This window comes from Schistocerca piceifrons, chromosome 8, assembly GCF_021461385.2.
Source record: "Schistocerca piceifrons isolate TAMUIC-IGC-003096 chromosome 8, iqSchPice1.1, whole genome shotgun sequence".
NCBI classification, from domain to species: Eukaryota; Metazoa; Arthropoda; class Insecta; order Orthoptera; family Acrididae; genus Schistocerca; species Schistocerca piceifrons.
The window spans coordinates 425379334-425387756 of NC_060145.1; positions in this window are offsets into that span (position 1 = coordinate 425379334).

Consider the following 8423-nt stretch of genomic DNA (forward strand, 5'->3'; position numbering starts at 1 on the left):
GATTTGTCCTTCTGTAATGCTCCTTTTTGCTAGGAGGTAGAGTCTTTCGTTATGGAAGATCCATGATGTCTCTTTACCCATAGCAAATAGACGTGTATGTTGTTTCTCCTAACTTCTGCAATGGTTTCTAAAAATCGAAAAATATATCTGTTAGTTCTGGAGTCCGTGAGGATCAATATGAGCTAAAATAAGTCTCCGTACCATAACAAACGGCCTGCCTAAGGCTAGTACCGCCGCTGTATGGATGGAGATTTCGGTTGGAAGTGCAGCCACCTGATAGATGCCATGAGAGCAGCTGAAGAAGGTGTACCCACTCCGTCTTCTATTTTAGAACCTTCTGTGTATGAACAAACGAACTTTGGCCAATTGCTCTAGTTCGTAACTGATGTTCTTCCCGTTTTTTATGACACCGGCGCTGTATTAAACAAGATCTTTCTAAACGAGGTCGAGTGTTACATCTCGATTTGACATGTTAGTGGTATGGGATGGCTGTATGCCCTTTCTGTCGCTACCTGTTCCCTCTCCCACCTTCCCTCTCCCACCCCCTCTCCAGATTCCCCCAGGGATGGAAACTGTGTACATCATCTGTGTTAGCCACGTGAAAGTGTGAGAATATCTACGAAATGTTTGTGACTCGTGTAACGGAGGCGGGACGTGAATAACAACCTGGTATTCACCTAGTTGGATTACCACGTTCAAGCTGGCCGGTACACCGCCCTCGTCGTTAACCTGCTGCGCGGATTCGGTTCGGGACCGGCCCTTCTCCCCCAATCCCTAAAGCGGGGTGTTAACGGGCGCCTCTGTCCGGACAGATGCTGTATCATGGAAGATATCGAAAGCAAGGTCATGTCCTGTCCTGTTGGATTACTGGTAAGAGATTCTGCCATTTCTCGTAGCTTCTTACCTGCAAGTCGAGGTCGGATAGTACTGTTCATGAGAGGTGCCTGGTTTAACACCCGGAATTCGGACGCTGCCTTTGTAAAGTTGTGATGAAATGTCAGTAGACAAATGTAGAGAAATGTACCTGACGGCATATTTCTTCGTATGTTTGATGGCATTTTGGAATCTTCCACTAAAGAACCTCTGGATGAACAGCCTGAACCCTTGTATACACATTTGTTTGTTGTCCAGCCACATGGAAAAAGGATTTTTTTTTCAATTTTTGCGGGCTTTGGAGCCCACCTGGAAGAAATCAAAATGTAATAATGTAATCAAATATGCTATTTCTGTGTGTAATGGGTAATTCCTATAGCTTCCGCATGAAGCATTATTATAAATGAGAGAAAGTCAGATCCTATTAGTAAGTAGGTGCAGAGGTGGGAAACGAGGAAAAAAGACTGCGAAAATTATTGGAACAGCTATCTTACCACAGGGTAATTAAGTACTGTTTGAAAAAAATCCACAAAAAATATCCAATCAGATCTCGACAAAGTTTCGGAGTTTCGATGATTAGCAACTAGCTTTAAATGTTTAGAAAGGTAAAATTGTGCACTTCAAAGAAGGCACAGGAACAGTGTTCTTTGGAGGTTTTAAACATGGCTGCAACAGCAACTGTTGAATTTCTTCACGATAAAGGATGACAGCCAAAAACAGTTGCAGGATAAAAATTTATTAAAATTTCTTGACCAAGGTTTCGGTACATATAAATATACCTTCATCAGAAGTAAAAAATCCTGAACAGGAAGACACTTTCATTAGAAAAGCCATAGCATCGGAAGTGAGAAACAAAAGCTTAAGTAACAGTAAAATTAACAAAGTAATGCAGGCACAAAATCTTTAGTTACTTACTGAAATTACATCATGTAATGGAGATTAAAAAAACAATTATGCCAAAGGCGTCGTCAATAATTGAGACATCTTCTCCATTTGTACAACATGACTATGGGCACAGGGTCAAAGCGAACAGTTTAGCACCATTACTTGGCCTATGAACTATCGAGACAAGAGTGTGAAAGCACTAGGGCAGATAGTTTCGCCGAGAGAGGGCACTTGTATGTGCCAGACACTCGCGCATATTAAAATCCATGAATACATACATAAGCGCATCAAAAATTATTAAAAGTTGTGTTAATTCAAACTTTCTGTCATAATAAATGAAACGTATCAGGCCATTTAAAAACATTTATGTAAAATGGAAAATATAGAACCAATTTACCTGTGTCCTAGTGTCAAACAGATAAAGCTTGCGCTATGGAACATGTAACGAGAGAGGGCACTAGTGTAATGCGCGAGAATCTCGCGTAACGTAGGCGGTGAAATACATACTAGCGAAAACAACCAAAATGTTATAATAAAACGAAACCATCTGTCGTTGTGAATAAAAACATACTAGTCAATTAACCACACATACACATCGAAAATCACAACCACCGCCTACGTTACGCGAGATTCTCGCGCATTACACTAGTGCCCTCTCTCGTTACATGTTCCATAGCGCAAGCTTTATCTGTTTGACACTAGGACACAGGTAAATTGGTTCTATATTTTCCATTTTACATAAATGTTTTTAAATGGCCTGATACGTTTTATTTATTATGACAGAAAGTTTGAATTAACACAACTTTTAATAATTTTTGATGCACTTATGTATGTATTCATGGATTTTAATATGCGCGAGTGTCTGGCACATACAAGTGCCCTCTCTCGGCGAAACCATCTGCCCTAGTGCTTTCACACTCTTGTCTCGATAGTTCATAGGCCAAGTAATGGTGCTAAACTGTTCGCTTTGACCCTGTGCCCATAGTCATGTTGTACAAATGGAGAAGATGTCTCAATTATTGACGACGCCTTTGGCATAATTGTTTTTTTAATCTCCATTACATGATGTAATTTCAGTAAGTAACTAAAGATTTTGTGCCTGTATTACTTTGTTAATTTCACTGTTACTTAAGCTTTTGTTTCTCACTTCCGATGCTATGGCTTTTCTAATGAAAGTGTCTTCCTGTTCAGGATTTTTTACTTCTGATGAAGGTATATTTATACGTACCGAAACCTTGGTCAAGAAATTTTAATAAATTTTTATCCTGCAACTGTTTCTGGCTGTCATCCTTTATCGTGAAGTGTTCTTTGGCTAAAGTCAATAACAGATAAAGCAGATGGCAGTATTCGGATCACATGGGAGATACTGGTAAACTGCAATCAGAGTACAAAAGAGCCTGCTTACAAATAAATAACTTGTGTGTTCTACCTTACGATGTTGCTCAAGTGAGTGCGACCTATATCTGATACAAATAACATAAGAAATTGAACAAATACTAAGAAGGGCTGCACGAATTGTCACAAATTTGTTTACCTCTTTGAAGAGAGGCACAGAAATGCTGAAGAGCCTGAACTGGCAGACGGTTGAAGATGAAAATTGTCCGCGAGCCTACTTATAAAATTTCGGAAACTCCTATGTATCGTTCCCGTACGGAACACGATGTTACAGCGCGCACAGAGGCATTTAAGGAGTCGTTCTTCCAGCAATGCATACGCGACTGGAACGGGAAGAAAACTTAACATGTGGCGCTTTGCTAAGTGCCCTCTGCCTTGCATTCCACGGTGCTTTTGCAGAGTACGTATGTAGCTGTTTATCGCTTTGTTAGCTGGTATGGGAACGATGGGATGCTCATGTGAGCGGTTTTATATGAGCTATCACTTCTCCAATAACAGTGAAACGAATCGCCTTGAGATATTGTTTATTTAAAGTTGCTGTTTTCTTATTGCCGTTTACGTACTTCGCATTACGTACGATAATTTTGTTTTCCTTTTGTTTCAGGAACAAGATGAAGGCGTTTTCCTGCATCAAGGTGGGCATTGCACTTGGGTTCAACAATGTTCGGTACAAGTCTTCATAGAAAATCTTTCTTGTGTCGAGCCTTTATTCCTCTGTGCCTGTTATCGTTTTTGGAGCTCTGAACGTGATGGCGGTCTCTCATCTTGGATACTGGGTCATTATGTTTCTGTGACAAGGTGCTGTTATCACCTTATGATAGGCAGGTAAGTCACGTTAGCCATCTGTTCGTGAATCACATAAATATTACACACACATTTTCCTGTTTGATCGTTCTTGAGTTGTGTGTGCTGATATGGAGGGGCAGAAAGTGTACAGGGCACTACCTAAAAGCCACATCCAGAGTGGCCGGAATACCAGACTTATGGCTGTTAACAGGGCGCGCGGATTCGACTGAGGGTTTCGAAAGCAGGTAAATGGAAGACTAGCGTTTAATGTCCCGTCGACGACGTGTCATTGCAGGTGAAGTACAAGTTCGAATAAGGGGAAACAAATCAGTCGGGTCCTTTTAGTAGGAACCATCGCTGAAATTGCTTTCTGCGATTTAGGAAGAAATATGAATATACACTCATGTTCAGAAAGAAACTGGACGCCTTGAACATTAGAGATAGGACGTCCATATTCACAGGACATGTACATTAGTATGTTCTGCAAAAATTATTAGCGTTCGAACCACGTTGGTCGGCGGTTCAAAGTCATCATTGATATCGCAGCGCCGGCCGGAGTGGCCGAGCGGTTCTAGGCGCTTCAGTCTGGAACCGCGGACCGCTATGGTCGCAGGTTCGAATCCTGCCTCGGGCATAGATGTGTGTGATGTCCTTAGGTTAGTTAGGTTTAAGTAGTTGTAAGTTCTAGGGGACTGATGACCTCAGATGTTGAGTCCCATAGTGCCCAAGTCATTTGAACCATTTTTTATATCGCAGCGCAACACCACTTGGCCGTAAAATGTGCCTGCGGCTCTCGTTGTCACTATAAACCGAAGGTAATGGATCTGTGTGACGTGAGCAGACGTGTAGGATGGCTCGCAGACGTATACGCGAACCGTACTGTCAAATCAATGTGTTTGAAAAAGGGCGCATTATTGCCGTATGAGTACGTGATGCATTCATCCGGGAAATTGCTGCTCGGTCGGGACGAGGTGTTTTGGCAGTGCAACGGGTGTGTGCAGAATGCTTCATGGAAGGCCGTAGAACGCAACGAGATGTGTCAGGACGCTTCAACCAGACCACTCCCCGAGAAGATCGACACCTCATCTGGATGAGATCTGCGTCGTCCCCGGCTCTGGCGCAACTGTGGAACAGTGTAACACGTCGTCCACTATCAGGGGTGACAATCCATCGCCGTTTATGACGGCGCGCGTAACGTGCGAGTCGTCCACCTCTGCGCCTGCCTTTGATGAATCTGTAGAAACATGCTAGATGACAATGGGGTATGAAGCGACACCGCTGGCGACAGAAATGGCATCAGTGTTTTCGTACGAATCCGCTTGTTTGAAAAATGATGGCAGCATTTTCCTTCGCAAGCAGACAAGGGGAGCGGCATCACGGTACGGCATTCGCACAAGACACACAGCCTGATGGTGTCGGGTTCTACTGGGTACAACCACAAACCACATTTGGTCCGTGTCCCGGGCATTGTGACCTACGTAAATGGCATCCTGCAACCCGTAGCCATACCCTTTCTGCACAACACCAAAATGGCTCTGAGCACTATGCGACTTAACTTCTGTGGTCAAAAATGGTTCAAATGGCTCTGAGCACTATGGGACTCAACTGCTGTGGTCATCAGTCCCCTAGAACTTAGAACTACTTAAACCTAACTAACCTAAGGAAATCACACACATCCGTGCCCGAGGCAGGATTCGACCTGCGAGCGTAGCGGTCGCTCGGCTCCAGACTGTTGCGCCTAGAACCGCACGGCCACTCCGGCCGGCCTCAGCATAACTCCCTAGACACCATTTTTCAGCAAGAAAATGCACGACCACGTGTTGTGGACGAACACGCTGAGGTGGTTGTGGGTGTTGCAGTGTTGTTTTCGCCTGGGGTGGCGTCGTGACCTTGGTCGCGTCCTCATTGCATCCGCAGATGATCGGTGGTTTCTTCGTCCGTGGGGGACGTCTTCACCACTTTGACGTAGTTGGAGGATTGTCGCTTCTGCCCGCCGGTGGCACCGTACTCCAATCGCTGTTCGTGTCAGCCGACCTGACATGGCCTTCCTAGCCTCAGCCAGAACACGTGCATGGCTGGCCATTACTATCGGATGATGATGATGATGATTATGATTATGGCTCGTCGGGCCCTCAACGGCGTGGTTATCAGTGCCCGTACACATTCCCATCTTTTCACTGTCCACGTTCCCGAATGATAATGAAATGACGGGGAGAACACCATCAGCCAGAATTCTCGGGTGGAGAAACTCCCAGACCCGGCCAGTAACCGAAACCAGGACCCCGTGATCCAGAGTCAGCGACGCTAACCACTAGACCACGAGTTGCGGACATTATTACCACACGGCAACTGCTGAGCTCAGGTAGGATGATATGTATTTTGTCCGATTTTTATTTGGCGGAAATCATTGTACATCTCGTAAGTGCCAAACGTCTACCATTTATCAGCCACATGGATGATCACGTTTCCGTACAGTCGGAAAGCTGCAGTTCGGCCAGGACCTCAAAGGGAAGTTCAAAGACTCTAAGTGTGCGCAAGCATAGGCTTGCGTGGTCCACTGTAACTACCCCGATGTGACCATCGAAGTGTTTGAACTTAAGTGATCACCAGAGTTGTGCACACCTCGGCATTTATCATCTTGATGTAAACGACGCTGGTCATAGTTGAGAAGCAAATGCCCACGATGTCCATAGGACCCAGACGAAGATCGTCTCGTAAGCATTGTTCAACCTCATGTGCGCCTAGTCTTGCGTGATCCTGTTGAAAAAACGATTTTGATCTTGGCCTATCTATAAGAGTGCGCCATATTTAGAACGTGTGTCTAAGGACGCGCAGTGGCTTGTTAGTTAACAACTGTCCGCGTACATCTCCGCTGGCGGGTCGCAAAGAGATGTCCGCGCCTCACCGCTGCTAAGCGTAAACTGCCGCTTCGGCCATCCGGACACGATCTCTGATCGACAAAAATTTCCAACTTATCACACACTTCAGTACAGTGACACTTGTCCATTAACCTCCTACTCTCAAATTATTGATTCCCATAGGAGTTAAGATTATACTAGTGCAGTCACACTGAAGCAAATGGCATGGAGCTGTCACACTATCGCAGACATATACATACATAAGAGTAGTGTCTGTTGTATCGGACAATAGAACTATCTTAAAACAATATGATTTGTAACATACGCGCTATGTTGAAGAAAGGATTATTCGTATTTCTCGAGAAAAATGAATAACTTTGTAGTGAAATAACTGACCCATTAACTTTCGAGAGTGCAGTAGCATAAAGTTTATTTCTTCTTTTTCTTCTGATATTACGTCTATAAATATTTCGCCGTTTTCACAGCGTGTTTACAGAGTGAAGCTACAGTACTCGTTCTGTCGTTTCTTTTTAAACCAAAGATACGCAAGTGTCAGAGACGTTGATCCGCGGCAGAGAGTATGCGTAGATTGCATCTGTGTCTACGCAGTCGATGCACATGTCGGTAACTTGTCGTCAGAAATAGGTTGGATCCTCACCATGCACAAAGTTACACAGATTTCTATTTTTATCCCCCCCCCCCCTCCCACACACACACACACACCGAAGACAGCAGCGGGTGTCGTTTCGTCAAAGATGCTCCGCAAGGCTAGGGTTTACAAGATTCTCTGCCAGTGTAGCATTCCGTACATCGGGCAGACGAGTAGCACCGTCCTTAGGACGAATGGCACGCCGTAGGCACATGCGGCACTTACATCCTAATAAATCGGCTGTGACCACTGCATCGATACCAGTCACTCTGCGCGGTATTGAAATGCCGCAATTCTAGAATAATCGACCCATTGGGACTCGGTGGTAGAAGATGCAGTGAAAATCCGTTTGCCGAGAAATTTAATCAACAGAGATAACAGTTTTAACCTGGAAAGACCCGGTGCGTTGCCTATTCCACAGTTCATTCGCCCATTACACCCAAGGGTTACATTGCACAGGCTGTTATCGCTGTACCGTGATGCATCTTCTCATTGGGACAATGCACATTCGCATACATATTTTGTGACACAACGCTATCTTAGATGCAGGCAAATTTTAGAACAACACACCCTTCGTTCACCAATATATAGGATATTCACTCAATAATATATCTTGACTAGGAGCAATTGGTAGGCCTATGACCTTTTAACATTGTGAGTGTATTTTAAATAACATCTTCATTAATTTTGCTGTCCACAAAATTGAAGAGAGTCTTTATGTAGTCAGCACACCGCTCTCCGGCCGTTCTCAGACCAGTGTCGATACTTCTCGGTCTAGTGGCTCCTCCATTGACTACATAAGGGCTGAGTGCACCCTGGTTGTCAACAGCACTCGGCAGACCCGGGCGGTGGCCCATCCAAATGCTACCCAAGCTCGACAGCGCTTGACTACAGTGATTTGACGAGAACCGGTGTTACCACTGCGGCAAGGCCGTTGGCTCTTTAATTTATATTGTACAGGGCGACGCAAATAAAAG